The sequence below is a fragment of the Callospermophilus lateralis genome, unplaced genomic scaffold, assembly GCF_048772815.1.
Source record: "Callospermophilus lateralis isolate mCalLat2 unplaced genomic scaffold, mCalLat2.hap1 Scaffold_63, whole genome shotgun sequence".
Lineage (NCBI taxonomy): Eukaryota > Metazoa > Chordata > Mammalia > Rodentia > Sciuridae > Callospermophilus > Callospermophilus lateralis.
The window spans coordinates 7,169,042-7,189,962 of NW_027514713.1; the positions used below are offsets into that span (position 1 = coordinate 7,169,042).

The 20,921-nt window shown below is 34.8% G+C and overlaps 1 pseudogene; it reads right to left on the bottom strand.

Annotated features, from left to right (window-relative positions):
• Positions 1-20,921, bottom strand: part of LOC143389485 (growth factor receptor-bound protein 14-like) — a 91,737-nt pseudogene that overhangs the window by 17,652 nt on the left and 53,164 nt on the right.

Below are 20,921 nucleotides of genomic sequence, written 5' to 3' on the forward strand. Positions count from 1 at the left end.
TGTTCTGTTGATGTTGATGAAGAGAAGGTCAGAAGTGAGCAAGACCAGTCTTATGACTGGGATATGTGGAAATGTTGTAGATGGGCACAGTGGCACACTCCTGGAATCTCAGCAATTTGGGAGGCTGAGGCAGGAAAATCCCAATTCAAGACCACCTTCAAAACATAGCAAGACCCTAAGAACTTAGCAAGACCCTATCCCCCACAAAAAAAAAAAAAAAAAAAAAAATATGAAACTGACTGTGGATGTAGCTCCGTGGTACTGAACATTGAACACCCAATCTTAGTACCAAAAAGGAAGAAAAAAAGGTGGAGGTGCAGAGAGAAAATTAAAGGTATAATCTATGTTGGACCTCAGAAACTTCAGCCTTGGATGAAGAGAAAGGCGTAAACTCGGGGTGGGGAAAAATGAACAGCATATGTGGTACAGAAATAAGAGCATCCAGATATCCTCAAAGATATATAGAAACTAGTTTGAAATAAAACTGAACACTTTTTAAACATATCATGATAAATCTTTAGAATACAAAAAAAATGTCACCACCTCCTGATATCAGGTAATAAAATCATTAATATAAAAAGTAAAATGTCTGTTTTAATTTACAGCTAATAATCTTACATAACATATCATAGATACTTAATTTACCTTTGATGTTCCTTTAGTAGAAAAATATAAACCACATCTTCTTAGAAGGACATAAATTTTTTTCCAGGACTTCTTTCCCTGTTCTTCCACATGTAAGAAGCCATGGATTTTAGGATACGTGCTTGAACTTAGAAACATCTGGAAGAGAAATTAGATGCTCCCTTAATATTATGGAAACAATGATTTTGTAGCCTTTTACCAATCACATGTAACTATGAAAAACTACACAATATCAATATCAAACATCAAAATTATAAACTAGTTGATTGTCTATTTGTAAAGCTGGATAACATCTATAGGGTGAAGTCCTATACTTCTCATCCTTTCCCATGATTTTTTGTGAGTTGACAGGTTTACCTACTGATTTCCTTGTGTTATACCATGGAAGACCAAAATCCTGACTTCAATTATTAAAGACAAGAAGTTGAGCCAACTTCACTTTGCTGATGAGAATATACAACCTCTTATCTTCCATAGTTCTGTCATGGGGCAGTATGGCAGGCTGGGTTTTTTCCAAAGAGGACTGCAACCATATTTCCCATCCCACATGTCCTTCTGCAATTGCATCTTGGTTTTAAACCATGAAAAGGCAGAGTTTGTTTCTCCATCCACCCTGAATCAGTGTAAGCCTGTCACTGCTTGGACCAAAATAAAATTGTAGAAGTAATACTTTGCCAGTTCTAGATATGTCCTAGCCTGATGGCTTTCAAACCAACTTAACTTCTGCAAGTCAGATGCCACACAGGAAATGTGATTATCTAGAAACCCCCATGGGTGAGAAGCCTAGTGAAACTGGAAAAGTTCTGGAGGATGAAACGCCACACAGAAGGAGAAAGAGAGAACAGGATTTGAGTGTCACAGCATGTGTGGTAAAAGGGACAGCTTAGAAGGGGACCTTGAATCTTCTCTAACTACTGAGTCAAAGTGCTTCAGAGATGAAGCAAACTCTTCTTAAATCCCTGCCCCTCAAAATGGTTGGCAAAATGCAGGTGGGTCCTTTAAATCATTAAGGTTTGGAAGACTGTGTTATACAGTAGTAATTAACTGATGTGGGGGCACACATTGGTCAGCGAAAGGAGAATGGAAGGGAGTCACTCTGTTTGCGTGGCCATGTTCAGTGTCCTTAATAAGACACTGGAAGTGCATTAGTGTCTCATTAAAAGAAGAAAATAGAAATCCCTATGAATAAACAAATGGAAGATCTGAAAGTAAGAGGAATTATTAACTACAACAATGTACTTTATTTTTAAATACTATTCAGGGAAATGCCAATAGTACATACTTACATTTTTTAAAGTAATTTACTAAAATTTTTAAAATTTAATGAGCCACAAATATTAATTAATTGACATGTAAAACAGGCAAATAGGTTTTTTTAGTTTGAGTTCTTTCCAAGTTATTAAACCAAACCAATTAAATTTTAAAAAGAGAGTCATGGAGGTCAAACTGGAAAAAGAAGAAACCTTTTAAAAAGTGGAAACATTGCCTCAGTGGAGAGAAGAGGTCAGGGGCACATGGAGGACTATCTAATTCCAAAGCCTACAATTTATCTTGTTTTTATAATTTAGCATTAAAGCAATATAACTATGTTAGAGGAGGATTTGGGAAAGGAGATTTAAGAAAACCTCCACCCCACCACTGAGTCACAATACAATGGTGAAGCCTACAGGGAGCTGAGAGTTGGGAGTCCTGAGGTTGTTATTTACCCTAACATTCAGATGGGGGGGGGTGCTCTGTGAAACCCAGCGGCATAGAAGCAGCCTTCAGAAAAACATCTGGGGATTAATCATATTTTTAAAATATTCTGAAGTATGAAAATAAAGCATGCCCATATTGAAAAGCCCACAGGAAACAAATCTATGGTAGATATGCCTGACTAAAATATTAAAATCATATTGTTTTAGAAATATTAAAAGTTATCTTTATGAAATACCAGAGAATACTGAGTGAGTTCAGGAATGCCTAGAGCTTAGCTGCAATCCTCATGAAGACATAGCTCAACATTAACCTGTGAAAAAAAACTGCAGAGCTTCTGATACCAAATCTACTAATCTATCAAAATTAAAATAAACTGTTCATTTATTGTAATGACAATATCTTAAGAAAATGCCCCCCTAAATAACTGTTAGTTTGGAAGAAATGAATCTAACAGACACAAAAGTAAGGAGATTTTTAATTAGATAACCAGCATTCATGATTCAGCTAAGAATATCTTACAATTCTATGCCAGTATTTCTGTCACAACTATTACAGATGTTGGTATATGAAACAAATATTTCTGAATATCCCTCCATTCATTTAATTGCTACATATTTTATCACAAATAGAATTGAAGGTGTTTATTATGAATGCTAATACTATGTATCTATTGATAAAATGTCTTCAATTTACTGAGAATTTTGATTTTTTAAAAGAATAACATAACCTATACACACATCACAAAGCAAAACTCTAAAATTTTCTTTCATAGCATACATTTTTAAATGTTTAAAATCCTTTGACAACTGGCCAGAACTGAGAAGAAAAGTATTTTTAGGGGGATGTATTGATTTAGGGCATTCTTTACCCAGCTTTTTGTTTGGTTGGTTCTTTGTTTGTTTGTTTGTTTGGTGGGTTGGTTAGCTTTTTGCCCCCCCCCAAAAAAAAACAAACATTCAAGTCAACATGTCAAAATATGAGCATGCCTAATAACGACCTACAATTTTCCCATTATTATGTGATTTCTTACGTATTTTAATGGAAATATATATTTACCTGTAAAATTTGTGTTGGGGATATTTCACCATTTGTTTCAGTTGCACAAGACACCATATGCTCTGGAAAAAAATACTGACAAAAAATAAAGGTTAAATTATTGCTAAACCCATGCTAGAAAAGTTTGAATCATGACCAGTATAGAAATCTAAAGCAGAAGATCCTTAAGCCAATGTATCTAAAATCCACATTAAGTGCTTCTGAAAATGCTGGTCCTTGGACTGTACCCTCAGGCACCTTCCCAGGTAGAGTTGGGCCCACATGACAATGATGCAGAGAGATGCTCCAACCTGGAGTCATAGGACACTGCCCTCAAGTTGACAATGAGTTTGTTCCCACATCTCTTACACAATCCTCCAACTACTCTACCAGGTACGAAAAGACTACTGACCCATTTTACAAAATCAAGGCTCACAGATGTCAAGGGCTCAAAGATGTCAGTTTCACTGTCAAGAACATAGAGAAACCAGGACTCAGTGTGGGAAGTAAAAGTCCAATTCTTTCCACCTACTGTTTTTCCAAACTTGTTTAATCATAAAATTCACCCACGGCAGTTGTTTAAAACACAATTTCCCAGACCTCATTCCTGGAGTTTCTGATTTAGTAGGTCTGGCCAGGTCTTGGAGTCTGTGTTTTTAATAAATACTGGGACTCCCTTAGGTACATTTTATGAACAGACAAGTTTGGAAAAATATATTCTACTATATTTCCTCTAGGACAGGGTTTTTCAACAGCAGTTCTACTAACATTTTGTCTTATAATCCTGTGTTGTGGGGCTGTCCTGAGCAATTAGAGGATGTTCAGCAGAATTCTAACTTTGCCCACTTTGGCACTGCTCCTGCTGACCCCCACCCCACCCCAAGTCCTACAACCAAAACTGTATCCCGATATTGTCTGATCACCCAGCTGAACCATTGGCTCCAACTATACAACAAAGTGATTGTCTCATCTTATTTAAATTATAAATAACAATAATAATAATAATAAAACAAAAATGAGCATCAAACCATATTTCTTTAAATACAACTTTTAAATTCTACCTTTTAATAAAGATTTGCAACAAGAAAATACTTTCCCTTCAAATCTATTTAATTTTTATTAGAACTCTTATTTTCTTTGTCAAAGATCATCCCATTATGTTTCTATTAATAGGTTAAAATAAAAAAGAATGTAAGAGGTCTTTCAGGGTTCGAAAATATTCTATTATGTTGTGTATCATATATTTTTCATAAAGGATCATTTAAATCCAATTATCCAAAACTTAGTGTAAAAATATGCTACTGCTGCAGAGACAAAAACAATTTAAAATAACAAGCCTAGAGGCTATTCTGAGTTCTGTAGATCTCTAGTCTTCATTAGAATGTGACATACAATTATTTACTTTTAAAGAGAATTATAATGAAAGTAGTATTTTCTAGATAATATGCTACTCTTTACCTCATTTCTATTTAGCTCAAAAATTATTTCACTAAAAACAAAATAATTCATGTCAATCTTAAATTTCTGGCTAAGCTACACATCCCCAATGATTACCAATCTATTATTGTTTTAGAAAGTTTCTTACTTAAGTTTCCTAAATATTGTGAAAAAAACTTAAACTACATTTTGGAATACATTTGAGGACCTATAATAATTTATCTCAAAGTCAAATGTACAGTTGCTTTGTCTAGTTTTCCTCTAAGGCAAGAAAAAAGCAATAATGCCTCCAAAGTAGGTTTACCTATATTTTTTATGTTAAATAACTAAATGCATCTCAATTGAGATTCTGCAAGTAAGGCTGAAGAAATGTTTTATATGTGTCTGAACTTCTTGCATCATGGTGACTAATCATTGCTAGAATAAGAAATGTTAGTATAAATTAAAAGGGCCAGAATCACTAAATGGAACTGTATTTTATTGATAGTGACCATATTCTTCATGTAAAATTTAACTGATTCATTTAATTTTCATTGACTGTTAATGGAGATTTCACTTACCATTGGGTTTTTAAAGAATTCATATTTGGCATAATTTTTTTTCTAAAGTACAGCTTATTTTCTTCTTCCATTCCCCAGTTAGACAGAACTTCAATCACGAGCTCATGGTCTTCTAGTGTATATGCTTCATTAAATATGTAAACAGATAAACAGACACACACACAAATAACTGAACAAACGTTTAGAATAGATTTTGTATACATGTCTCATATGCATAGAAAATTTCAACTCAATTCCTAAATATCCAGATTGATAAAAATTCCTCATCAATTTTGAATTAGTAATTCAATTTTTATACCAAAGCAGTCATCTGAAAAGAAAAATTTCATATCACAATGTACATTTTGTTAATTCTCAATTTCCTTTTATTGCTATGCAAATTATGATATAAATTTAATAACAAATCTGCATTAAGATACAAGAGCTATTCTTCCTCCAACTCATCATGGTACCAAAATTAAAATATTTGTTTCAGGGTTGAACAATTCACCTCATTAAGGGATGAAGAATTTTGACAGATTCAACACACATTTAAGAGGCATAATCTGGGTAGATGAGAAAAAAAAATTAAAATAGATGCTTTAAAAAGAAAATGTTAATGAAAGTAAATACAGATTTTTTTTAAGAACCTAAATTCCTTATGGTACTTTGTACTTTCAAAACTAATATTAAGGAAAATATATCTTGTATTAATAATAAAAATAATTAGTAAGGGGGGAAAGCACTGGGTAGAAAAGACACTTGAATGATTGAAGTAATGGCAACTTAAATAGGTAAAACATAATACCAAATTCCTATTTCAACAAGAAACTGTAATGATGTTCATATATTATTATTTATAATAGCCTCAAACTTGAAGTTACCAGAAAGTCTAGTTACTTGCATATGAATATGACGTGAAAATAAATAAGTTGTTTAAAAGCATTCCTAGAAACGTGAATTAATTTCAGAAACATTAAGTGAAAGAAGTCAGGCCCAAATAGTACATGCTTCATGATTCCACTTACATGGATTCAAAACAGGAAAAAATTATGCTATGGTGCCAGAAATGTGAACAACGCCGATATAGGATAAATGAGGCATGCAGGGAACCACTGGGGTAAGGTCAGTGCTGTGTTTCTTGATCTGGGTGTTGATTACCTAGCTACATGGCACTTTCTGAGAAGTCACAGAGTTATCCACGTTGGCTTGCTCACTTTTCTTTATGTGTGTCATAATTCCATAAAACATTGGGGGAAAAATGTAACTTTAAAATTATTAATGCAAAAGAGGAAACGGAGAACAGCCAACAAAAGATTAAGAGATTTTCTGCTTTTTTAGTATTTCTAAGACCTTTTGAAAAGTATCTATGCCTTGGAAATTCAATGCTTAAATAGAAGCTTATTCATCTGAAAAGAAGTTCTTGACAGAGTACTCAATGAATATGGATGAGTTTGAATTAAGTGTATATCAACACTCTTGGTTATGTTCTTAACTCTGATTGCTCCTTTTCTGTCTCATTGACTAGCTCCCTTCACTGCTTCTCTTTCCTACAACTTGACTTAGTCCTTCACTCAATACCTTCCTTTGTCCTTTCTCAAACTAATTCACTCTTCCCCTTTTTCATCACATCTGGGAGGTTCCTTCAACTGGAATCTCTGCCTAGAAGTACCTTCAGCCAAAGTCCAGTCCTACCTTCTGACACTCTCCACCAACTCAAGCACAGTTCATCTGAAATGAAAGTCAGTATAGTGGTTCTTCAAAATAGTAAACATGAAATTACCATACAATACAGCAATTCCAGTCCTGGGTGAGTACCCCAAATAAGTAAAAGCAGAGATTTAAAGATATTCATACAACAATGTTCACAGAAACACAATCCATAAGAGCCAAAAGGCTAAAGGAACCCAATGTTCATCAAGGGACGAATGCATAAACACAATGGAATAGTCATTTTAAAAAAAGGGGTGAAGTTCTGACATATGCTACACCATGGATGAACCTCAAAGTTACTATGATAAGTGAAAACTACAATCAGAAAATGTCAAATACTGTAATTTATACAAGACTCCTAGAACTGCCAAAGTCACAGAGACAGAAAGTAGAATGGAAGTTGCCAGGAACTGTGGGTGAGGGGGGCAACAAATTTATTGTTGACTTGGTATAGAGATTCATTATGGGAAGATAAAATGTTCTAAAGATAAATAGTGGTGATCATTGCATGACAACATATATGAATTTAATGCTGCTGAACTGGACATTTAAAAATAGTTAAAATGGTAAATTTAATGTGATACACATTTCATATTTTTTAAAAACACCTTAAAGCAAAATAAATTCATCTTTCTTTTTATATCTTAGATTTTTCTCCACTATGATAAGTGTTATTTTTACCATATTCTCTCAAAGAAATGTAGAATTAAGTCACACTTTCATTTTTCTCAATCTCCTCTCCAATAATCCTTTACTCCTGCTATTGCAAGCTACCAGGTGTTCTTACTCCAAGTGTCACTCATAACCAACAACTCCTACACACACACACACACACACACACACACACACACACACACACACACAGCTTTTCCACCATCACTACTACTGTTGGACCATCATTTTTTTCTTGTATAGCCTCTTTTCTTCAAGCTTCTTCCAATCCAACCTGAACACTGTTATAACAGAAACTTCCTGTCTCTGAAGATAGTTGTCTGAATGTGAATCCTGCTTAAAAAATTTGTCTACTTCTACTTGTTACAAGATAAACAATGTAGTTTGGCAACTGTAAGTTATTGTTATTAACAAAGATTTACTAAAGGCCTGCAATTTATCAGGAACTCCTCTTAGAGCTGAGATTTTTGTAGTGGATAAGTCAGTAAGAAATAACTGCTTTCATGAGGCTTTGGGGAAGAAACTGATGATAAATAAAAGGTAAATCTTAAAAGGTGGCAATAAAATCTACAGAAAAAAAATGGAGCATGGAAGAACAAAAGTGCTAGTGCTAACTAGAAAATGGTGAAAGGAATCCATTCCCAATAGCTCACCACAGAAGGGCTTATTGAGAAGGCAGTCTTTAAACAAGACCCAAGGAGAAGAGAGCATGAGCCCAGGGGATACTTAGAGGAAGAAGAACAAAGCCACTGAGATGAGACCAAGGCTGATATTTCTGGAGCTTGGCAAGGAGGTTAATGCTGAGTAAGCACATGGGACAGTACCAGGAGGAGAGGCCAGAGAAATAATGGAGATGAGATGGGAGGCTGTATTGGGCCCTGCAGACCTTAGTAAGGACTCAGCTTTTCCTCTGAATTACATGAAAATCATGCTGAACTCAGGGAAAACCTGAGCTGACATGTTTTAACTAGATTATACTCGATACTGAGTGAAGAATTAACTTTAAAAGTTGTAAGGGTTGAAAAATAAAGTCTATTTCATAGGCTACTTCAATGAACCCAGAGTGAGGGTGCAGCTTAGATGAACACAACAACAGTCAATTTTGTAAAAAACAAACAAATAACAACAAAAAATACGCAGACTCTGGATGTATTTTGAAGATGGAGCCAACAGAATTTGCTGGAAAATAAAATAGGAGTGAAAAAAGTGTACTTAAAGAAGACACCAGGTTCTGGGTATAAGCACTCTGAAGGGCTATATTAACAAGATATCAAATGAGAAGTTGCATCCTTAACAATCTTACAATCCCCACTTGACTCTATTTCTCACATAAACCCTGCTGGGATTTTAAAGTTTATGAAACACAGGTATGCACTAGTAAGTTCTGTAAGTGCTGGAAACTGTATCTATGATCCTTGCAACTACACTGAGAGAATGTTCAGGAAGGAATCAACATGCTGGCTGGTTTGCTTTGCAAACCTGTTTCTTTGCATCCATTTCTCTCGCACCAAGGAAATAGCTATGTTCTGTCTTCAACATACACTTTAAAGAAAGGAAAAAATGACAAAGAGGAATTTTATTGGTTTTTTAGCTTCAAAGTAGACTTTATTGATATTTGGCAAATGCAACTGCTTAAGGAGAATCAGATCAATGCCAATCTTCTGTTTTCTCTTACAGGGATGCACCCTCTGCTTCCTGGGAAAGAAACAAGGATAAAGGAATTGACAGGGGATGGAGTGAAAGAAAAAAATAGAGAGAGACAGGACCTGTATGGGGCTGGTCCCAAGTGACTCTATATCCTGCCCCTTTCCAGCACTAGAATGATTTTTGGTTGTTAAAAGTCCAATAGATTTAAACATGTGGTGTGGCTCAAACCATAGTCTAAAGAATATATTCTCAAAGGGCTGGGGATGTAGCTCAGTGGTAGAGGGTTTACCTAGCACATGTGAAGCCTGGTAGATTCAATGTATAACAGCACAGAACAAAACAAAACAAATCTCCTCAAGAAGCCCTGCATCTAGCACAGCGAGAAGCAATTGCTGAGTCAATGTTATATCTAATCAAAAAGCATGGTCATCTCAAATGGCCCAGAGGGAAGGGAACACAGAGAACTAAGAAAATTCCATGAATATAAGGGTCTTTATGCTTCAGGCAGTACCCTTGGAAGGAGCAAGAGTTTCCAGAAAAAACAAGAATTGGATAACAATCAGACAAGTACCTCCTTCGGAACTTACATGCCCCACCACAATGTCAGAAATGTGAAGATGGGTCTCAATGTTCAACTCAGAACATTTTAGACCTGTATGCAACTCACTGATAGAATCTAAATTATTTATCCCAACAAGTCTAGAGAGTGAGCAAACAATAGAAAACTAAATTGTCTGCAAGGGCAGAAGAATCAGAGTGCAAAATTAGTTCCATTTTGTGAAATAAAAGTTGCATTTTGGCATGTCTTAGTCTGAGAGCTGTTTTACTGCTATATTTGATTCTTATAACACCTTAAATAGATGAATAGTGGCCCTAAATATATCACATCCTAATTCATGGAACCTGTAATTGTTACCCTCCATGGCAAAGCTTTTGCAGATGTTATTCAGGGCTTTGAATTGGGGAGAATATTCTAGATCAATCAAGTGGGCCCTAAATTGAACCAGAAGCATCCTTTTAAGGCATGGGCAGAGGAGAAGAAACACAGACAAAAAAGAAAATGCAATGGGATCACAAAAGCAGACATTCAAGAGGTGTGACCACAAGCCAAAGAATGCAAACAGCCACCAGAGTCTGGATGGAGCAAGGAATAGATTTCCCCTTAGAATTCCCAGCAGGGAAATAACCCTCCAGATTTGTGAAACTAAAATCTCTATTGTTTATGTCACCAAGTTTGTGGTAATTAGTTATAGCACTCTTAGGAAATTAATACAATAATCTAATGAGCAAGCTATATTTCCATTTTACTGATAATAACTGAGGTTTAGAATAGCCAATTTTCCCCAAGGTTGAACAGTAGCAACATATCTGACCCCACATGATGCTCTCTCCCCTGCACAGAATTACTGCTACCTGCCTAGAGCTTCCCAACCAAGAGACATTCTCTGCCACCTCCACTGTGTCTATTTATATCACAGGCATTCTTTCTGTATCAGCTAAAATCAGTTTCTTGGTTTTTTTACAGTTTTCATGTTTCCATTGCCTCAATTTCTTTTATTTTGAAACAAATTAAAAAATATTTGCTAATTAATTGAAAATAAACAAACATATTTTAAATGTAAGTTAAAAATAATGGGCAACATTTCAAATTACATCAATCTTCATCTTCCATGAAAGTACTTATAAATCCTTTCAATTTGGACTGCATTAAAAGGTAAATAAAACTACACTTTCATCTCCCTCCAGTCAGAATGACAATTTTCAAGAACAGAAACAATAATAAATGTTGGCAAGGATGTGGAGAAGGTACACTCATACATTTTAAGTTGTGATGCATATTAGTATAATCACTCTGGAAAGCAGTATACAGTAACCTCAAAATATTAGGAGTGGAACCGCTACATGACCCAAATATTCCTCTCGTTGAGAATTATCCAAAAAAAAACTAAAAGCAGCATATGTCTATGTTTATTCACAATAGCCAAATTTTAGATTCACCTAGAAGTCAATTGATAGACAGATGGATCAAGAAAATGTGGTAAATATATACAATGGGGTTTTACTCAGCTATAAACAAAAATAAAATCATGGGGTTTCCCAGTAAATGGACAGAAATGAAAAAAAAATCATGCTAAGTGAAAAATGCCAAACTCAGAAAATCAGTGTTGAATGTTTTCTCTCATATGTTGAAGCTGTAGCAAAATAATGGAAAAAATGGGGGGATCAAATGTCATAAATACATAGGGAAGATCAGTGTAGTAAAAGAATAGCATTGAGAGGGAGGGAGGAGGAATGGGAAAGGGGAGAAGGATGGAATTAATTTAATAAAATCAGATTATATCCACATATGACTATACCACAGGGAATTTCACCTTTTTAAAAACACCAATCAAAAATAAATAAATAAATGTGCAAAATGAAGATCAGTGTAATAGAGGAAAGAGCAAAAGGGAAGTGAAGAGAGGAGTGTAAGGAAAGGGAGCAGGGATTGAAATCAAATTTCATGCACCATGCAACTTGTCAAAATGTCTCCAACTACCATATGGAACTATAATCCTCTAGTTTAAAAAAAAGATAAAAAAGTAAATACAAAAAGAATTCAAAAATCAAGCTATAACAGATGTGTGAACAGCTATAACAGATGTGTAACTAAAATACTACTACCACTACTACTACTACTACTACTACTACTACTACTACTAATAATAATAATAATAATAATAGTGAAATGCCCATGGACACCAAAAAGAATAATAATAATAATACTAGTAATAATAATAATAATAATAATAATAATAATAGTGAAATGCCCATGGATACCAAAAAGTGACATCTAATAACCAGGGTATTTTTGTTGTTGTTGCTGTTGACCACATGGAAATAAAGGTCAGAATTCCAGTCTAGAAAGGAAAAATAAGGAATAAAATCTTTCAGAAAACTTATTGAATGTTTAATGCCATTACTAGCATCAGGAAAATATTCTCATAATATTAAGAAGAAAAAAATGTCTTCAAAAATGTCATAAACTAGAATACATGTAAAAAAGTAAAAGATGTACTTTCCATTCCTTCAAAGAAAATTTCTGGTACCATCCTACTGAAAATTCAGATAACAGATAGAGGAAGCAAATTAAAATACAGAGGGTTGAACGCAATTGGGATTTTTGCCTCATATATCAGCCTGGTATTGAAAATAAAATTTTCCTGCTGTAGAATCTGGCTTTTAAAGTCACATTACATTAAATATTCTTTTTAAATGTATACATTATTATCTCAATTTGGATGCATTGTCACATCTTGTCCCCCAAGCAATCTCATGACATTACGTATTAAGGCTATAATAACCCAATAAACCCAGGTGGCATAATTGATTATCAGTAAATCAAATTCTACATTAAAAGTAGTATTTGTTATTTAACAAAGAGAGCTATCTAAATACAGGCCTTTATAGGCAGAAAGTTCAATAGGAACGTACAAGATGATGAGGTGGATTACTTTACCAGAAAAGGAAAACACTTAAAGGGAAAGTGAAAAGTTGCTGGTCACCAGCTTTATCTTGCCCAGGCCTGGCTATAAAATATCATTACCAAGAACTAAGGAAAGTGCTGGACCAGCCAGCTTCTAATCAATAAGCTTTCTCTTGACCATTCTTTAGCATTATCCTAAATGCAAACATATTTTAATCTATCAAGTAATCCTACTAAGAAACTTACAATGTATTTTTCTAAATACCAAAAAGAAACAAATTAATCCTACAACCAGAGGCTCTTTACTGCAAAGTTCAAAACCAAGATAAACTCAAACATGGAGTTATTAGCATTTGAGAAAAGACCCCAGGTAAGTTTCACACAAATTCAACATAATTGTTTTAAATACTTTATTTTTTGAAAACTTCATGAAGTTCACTTAAAATACCATATCAAAACATTATTAAAACTTTAAAGACACATTTTTAATCATTTAAATCCTAACCTCATTTTTCCTACCCCCAACTACCTAATCAATAATTAATTAATTCTATTTTTAAACATTTTTCTGAAATTATTTTTCAGACATTGTGAAGTGAATTATAATTATCAAATATTACATATATGTAGACAGAAAAATAGAAAGAAAGTCTTCTTTAATTACTTGAAAATAGCAACTATAGAGGCAGAAAAGGAAAGAAAAGATTCAAAGAGTTTAAACAGCTTCTTTAAAACAAAAACAAAAGCTTCATACTGTTTTTAAATTTTAGTTTTGTTTCAAATATATCAGTGAGGTCTAATGGCAATTGAAAAATAAAACTGTACCAAATAATAGTAACTATGTGTAATTCTGTTTAATTTTCAGGAATTTTATTTCTAAAAAAGAAAAGAAGAAGAAGAAAAAGAAAGAAAAATTTCTTCTGAAACTGTTGATTTAACTTCAAAGTCTTTTAAAAAACCTCAATCCTCCAAGAATGGAAAGTGCTCACCTGTGATCTTCTGCCTGGATTTCTTTGCTGAATCTACTGAAAATACAGTGTGGGGCTCAAATAGAAACCTGAGTCCCTACTCTTCTCATCACTTGATACGAGAAGAAACAAAAGTGGCTTTTACCTCTAATTCTCCCAGAAAACAATTCTTTTGTATACCTTTGTTACAGGAAACTCCAGGAGACAAATGGTCCTTGTACTTCTCTGCACTGGGTAGAAACTACATATGTTTTTGTCAATCTTATTTTCAGATAAAAATGAACAGCCTCTGACCAAGCAAAACAAAAACTGAAGAAGCAAAGAATAAAACAGGGCTCAATTTCTAAAAGGTTCTTTAACCTAAGAATTCTACTTAATACCACCAGGATCTCCCAGAAAATTGCCACTGCCAGATTCATCTCCCCAAGTGTGATAATAGGAAACTTGTGACACTTTGGCTTGATGACTATAAAAGCCCTATAGTTGGTTCTCTAGTGAATTGAAATACACTTTCTATTAACTCAGACCCCAAAGTCACCACTTATATTCATAGAAAGCCATATTCTCCACAAAATGTTTGCATATATATTATCTGAAGATGACTGGGTAAATATCAGAAGCTCTATAAACAGCTTCCATATATTCCAAGCTATCCAGTGCATCCTTAAAGGATTCAGAGTAAATTTCCAGCTGGGCATGCCATGTGGTTTCTTTGGCCTCCTTTCTAAGCCTCTTCCATTTCTGTATTTTTGCAATCCATTCTTTAGGGACATGGTCTCATTGAGTTGCTTTGCTGAGACTGGCTTTGAATTTGTGATTCTCTTTCTTAGCCTCCTGAGCCTCTGGGATTACAGGTGTGTGCCAGAAGAGGTCAAGGATGTCTCCTGAATAACATGCAGAGCTAACTAGCTGGTCACAAAACTTTTGGCAAAGAGTTTGTCCTTTGGTTCTTTATATCAATGGCACTCATTAAAGACTTATAGGGAGGTATCAGGAGTCATTCTATTGACAAAGGATATCTGTCACTACATATCATATTTAAGGAAGAAAAAATAACCTCATTCTACTTTTTTTATTCATTTCAATATGCAAATGCAAAAAAATGTTGCTTAAATCCACTACTTGATTAAATATATATTGTAAGAGTATTTATAGGTTTGTCAAGAGCACAAACAATAACAACAAAAAAAACCCAAACAAACAAACAAACAAACAAACAAAAACCTCACAAGTACTAATGCTTATTCATATTTAAAACAGAAAACCACTGGTCATGCTTATATTTGATGCAATGTTATTACAGTATCTCATTTCATATTTTAAGCAATAGTTTATTCCCAGAATAACCATAAGATATTTCTAAGGGAAAAAGTTAAAAACAGGTTCACACAGTGAGAAAATAGAACAAGTTGGGAGGGTTGAGGGAAAAGTGTTTAGACCAGAGAAGAGGAAAACATAAAGAGAGAAAAGTACTATTTAAAATCATTCAAGACACATCAGACTATTGCAATCATTGAGCAGTCTGGCATCAATGGTAGCACTTTCAGAAACTATCTTTTTTTCATTGATTTTTTAAAAAACATTTTTTTCCACATTTAACTTCTCTGAAATTTGGATATAACACACTATCAACTGTGTGTTATACTTTAATCAAAATACTGTAAAATAATGATGTTCTTTGTAATTTAAGACTGTAAAATAATGATGTTTTTTGTAATTTAAGTTCAGTCTGTTTGGAACACTTGAGGGTATTACTTTCTAAATTTATTATACTATGCAACACCACCATGTTGTGATAGCACTAGCACAACTGATTTATACCCATTTTGTCATTTTAATCTTATTTTTCTAAATATTTATTTTATATCACTTCAAAACATGTATATAGTCCTAAAAAAGAAAGGGAATCAATACTTTAAGAATCATAAAACCTTAAGGGTTAGAAAGCTTCTTGCAGAACATACACTGAAATCCTCTCATTATATTATATAAAGAAGCTGAGGCTGGAGAGGGTCCACTTTGCCCAGGAACCTCCAGCTAGACTCTGTAAGGGCAGCCATGGAATATGGCCTTGCGATCAAACCCAGGGCCTTGTGCATGTGAGGCAAGCACTCTACCAACTGAGCTATATCCCCAGCCCAGCTCAGCAATTTTTATGCTGCTTTAAGCTGCTGCTTCTACACAGAAAATGGGTAAAAGTATTAGATAACTAAGCACTAGAATTTAAATATACATATATCTCCCTAAGTACTTAGTTTTTGGAATGTTAAAAATAAAAGCTGTTTTTCTTTTTTTATCACTTTTTTTCACCATCTTGCCAGAAACATTGCAAATACTGAAACAACCAGCAGAGGGACATTTTATTCTCAGTTGGTGCAAATAAAGAATGAACATGCCATGTTTTGAAATTTTCAATCATAAAATTGTTAAGGTTATGGAGTTCCTGTATGATATAATTATAAGTTTATAACAAAGTTGAAATATATTTTTAAAAAATCCTTAACTAGTTGACTTTTTAAGATAAATGATTTCCACATATTTTGATATATGTAACATACACACATATTAATGTTGTTTATGTTTATAGATACACACACATTAACATCTGTTCGTGTGCATTTGTGCTTGTATGTCCTCAACAGGACTCATTACCAGGACTCAAACTTTTGAGGTTTGAGTCCTGGTAATGGAATTTATAATGGTAATGTCTAACTTTTTTTCTTCAAATCTTTAAAGAACTACATAAGCTGATTTTATTTTAGAAAATACAAAATAATAGTCCTAATATTTTCTCAAATACACTTGAATGTGTATGAACAAATATGCAGGAGGCTATATCATGTATGAGTAATGAGGAAGTGATAATCACTTTCTGACAATGCAGTTTTTGCCAAAACAATTTTTGAATTCTCTTTTGGAACTGTGTTAAGAGGAAGCATTTTTACTACTGTACAGGGGCAGAAATATTTATCATTTCAGGGAGTTTAGTTTCTGAAATTATCAAAAGTCTTGCTTCTTTCTTCTGCCAAAAAGAGATTCTTATTTTTAAGATTTGGTTTAGGGTACTGGGACATGGCCAGGAGAGCCAGCCCCACAGACTTCCCCAAGCAACAGTCTGAGACCATTCATCAGCCCAGCTATTTTAATCTGCCTTGGCTGCCAAACATGGGCATTATAGTTTACAAAATAATATGAGACCCAGTGCCTATTTTCATGGAGTCCAGTCCAGGTGCCCACAGTGACTGGGAACCTCCGGAGTCTACTCTGTAATCAGATCCTAGACCACAGGTTTATTATCAGCTATGAGTCTTAGATTCCTCATAGGGCAAAGTGGGTAAAACACTGGCAAATTGATAGCATCCAGTGTTAGGGATTCTCATGATAAACTCTTGAAAACAATAAGGCAGTTAGGAGTAAGTTCCAAGAGACCACTTAGAGACACATTTTGTTCTAAGACACTGATATGTCCGTTCAGTCATAATGTCTTTGAGGCAAGACTGAGGGCACAGTAAGGAAAAGTAAATAGGAGAGCAAAAGGCAGACTGCAGGATAGGTGAGGAGTGCCCCATGAATAGGATACAGGTAGAAGAAGAGGCATCACAGGCACGCTGTGGAGAGGGGACATATGTGTCTGCTCTGAGACGTGCCTCCTGTGCTGGTGAGCCAGAGGCCTGGATCCCAGTCTTGCCTCTGCCACCTACTAATGGGAGCTCAATGAAGACATTCAACTTCTCCAAGCCAATTTTCCTCGTCCAAAACGGGTTTGGCCACAAACCTTGTATGGTGCTTATGACGATAAAAGAGAATGTACAATCAGTCCTGAACAGACTGTAGCTGTTGTTATTTTTATTGGTCTGTGTGGAGCACAGTGAGTGGACCAAATTGCCCAGAGCAGCAAGCTAGAGCTGGATAAAGGTGATGGAAAGTCCACAGTGGGAGGCTTTTTACCTCATGGATGAAATTCAGGGAAAAATTAAGGAAAAGCAACATGGAGACAGATGTCGCGAAGAACATGCCAACAGCAGGTCAGTATCACAAAAGCCCAAACTTATTTTTACCAAAAGTGTTTTTATTCAACTAATGGTTATAACCAGTTGAGTATGCCTTATCCAAAATCTGAGGTACAGAAATGTTTCAGAATTAGGATTTCTTTTTATTTTGGAGTATCTGTATATACATGAGAAAATATCTTGGAGATGGGACCCATGTCTAAAAACAAAATTCATTTGTGATTCACATACACACATACACACATAGTCTGAAAGTGATTTTCTATAATATTCTTAATGTACTTGTGTTTTGACTGTGACCCATCACACAAAGTCAGGAGTAGAATTTTCCACTTTCAGTATCACATTTTCTCAAATCATTTCAGATTTTGGAGCATTTGGATTTGGGATTTTCCGATTAGGGATGATGAACCAGTAAATTCCAATTCTGTGCCTTCTCAGTGCTAGACACTTGGGTCTGGTGATGATCAAAGGTGATACAGCCTTCACTGTCAAAAAGATAACCTTGTAGTGCCTCCTCTTATCTGCTGAACTAAGTCTTTTTTGTTGTTTTTTTGTTTTTTTGATATTTAAAATTTTTATTATCTCTTTTTTTATTGGTTGTTCAAAACATTACAAAGCTCTTGACATATCATCTTTCATACATTAGATTCAAGTGGGTTATGAACTCCCATTTTTACCCCAAATACAGATTGCAGAATCACATCGATTACACATCCACATTTTTACATAATGCCATATTAGTGACTGTTGTATTCTGCTACCTTTCCTATCCTAAACTATCCCCCCTCCCCTCCCCTCCCATCTTCTCTCTCTACCCCATCTACTGTAATTTGTTTCTCTCCTTGTTTATTTTCCCATTCTACTCACAACCTCTTATATGTAATTTTGTATAACAATGAGGGTCTCCATCCATTTCCATGCAATATCCCTTTTCTCTCCCTTTCCCTCCCACCTCATGACTCTGTTTAATATTAATCTTTTCCTCCTGCTCTTCCTCCCTGCTCTGTTCTTAGTTGCTCTCATCATATCAAAGAAGACATTTGGCATTTGTTTTTTAGGGATTGGCTAGCTTCACTTAGCATAATCTGCTCTAGTGCCATCCATTTCCCTGCAAATTCCATGATTTTGTCATTTTTTAGTGCTGCATAATACTCCATGGTGTATAAATGCCACATTTTTTTTATCCATTCATCTACAAATCTTCATGCCAGGTACATTTTTCTCTCCTCCAAATAAACAACCTAAAATTCCCTGACTAGTACTCCCCAAGATTTTGAAAGGAGGAATAATCTAACCACCTCTCATGTTGATTTAAAAAAACAAAAAGTCCTCAGCACATATTAATTGGATTGAATTTCAAAAATTCAAATTAGAGTCCTTCTCAAGTTAAAGAAAGGGAGCAGTGGGGATGAGCATTTGAAAACTATGCTTTCTTTTTCTCTGGTGGCATTAAATGAAACACAACCACTTTTTTGTTATATTCATTTGCTACAAGAAAACTTCTGGATATCTACTTTTGAAGTATGAATTACAGAGAATTTAAATTCTAGTAATAGGAAGATCTATAAGATCTGAAATTAAGAAAAACATAACATTGCATAGGTGGAAGGAAAAGAGGAATTCACATTTTTTGCTCAAGAACAGTTGCATATTTATGTTTCATCCCTTCAAGTATTCTTTGAGGATGCATCAATATTATGAAGATAGAGAAACTGATTCTCAGAAAGATTTAGAAGAGTGCACTCAAAGTCACACTGCAGATTAGTGACGGAGGTGAGCTCAAACTGAGGGTTTCTAAATCACAACCACACAATCTCCACTAAGGACCCCTTCCTTAAACTCACTTCTCAGCAAAGAAAACATTTTGTGAAGAACAAAAACAGTACCGAGTGGCAGTCTTCCTGAGTAAATTCTCAACTAAATGACCCCAGGAAAGGAAAGAAATCAGGGTTTGAAAAGAATGTGAACTCTGTGGTTTCACTACCATCTACCAGGAAAGCACTCCATCTAAACTCAACCAGTGAACTTCCATTACCTCCTCCTCCCAGGAAATCTGCTTTTCCCCCTGACCACACCAGTGTTCCCATACAAGTCATGGAGTGCATTTGTTCAAAAGCATAATCATATCCTATATTGGGCATCATAATGTTAAAATCAAAGAAACAAGACTTCTAAGGCACTTGTAGTAGAGATTGCTAGTTGCTCACAACAGCCTCCCTTTCCTTTTCCATTCTATTAAATCTTGATTCTGCTGAAGAGAGCTATCTCCTGGACTCAGACCTGCATTTCCTAATTTCCCTTCATACCAGAGTTCCCTGGCTGACACAATCCCATCTGTAAATAGAAGCTCCTGGTTATTCCAAAGAACCACTTACCTGGAATAAAACTAGCCAGCCTAGCCTTGTTCCTTCCCACTGTCTGTGCAAAGACTGTGCACAGGGTGGCTGGAGATATGCATCTCTCTATATATAAAAGGTAAAAGGACCTAGACTAGGAAAGAAACAATAAAAGCAAAAGGGAACCTGGTTGCCTAAGGACACTATAAAAGTGCTACATCAGCTTTGGTCTGATCCTTCTTATAAACTGAAAGAAAAATAAAAATCTTCCTTGTTTAATCTACTGTCTTTTCACTCTTCTGGTTAAATGAAATTAAATTCTGCCTATAACTGACAGAGTATTTTATTTAGAGCTCTGCTCCCTTAAAAATAGCAAAATCTAATTGTTAAAAAGTTTAGAAAAACAAATATTACAAGGAATACAAAATTAAAAAGATACAGGAAGACTGAAAGCCAAATGTGAAAAGACAAGAAACATAAAATACACATCAGAGACATCAAATATGGTTAATAATATAAAAGGTAATATTAACATTTGGTGTCCGAGGGAGGTAGTTGCTAAATTGTCAAATGACATGTCCGTTGACTCTGAATTAAAACACTGGAAAGACAAATATGAAAAGAGTCTTAGAAGGCTTTAGGATGAGATCAGAGCCTGAGATGGGACATAGATAATAGCAGTTCAATGGCAGAATTAGGAAAAGCAAACAGAAGCCTGGAGTAGTTGTAAGTCACAAAGAACAGCCCTGGGA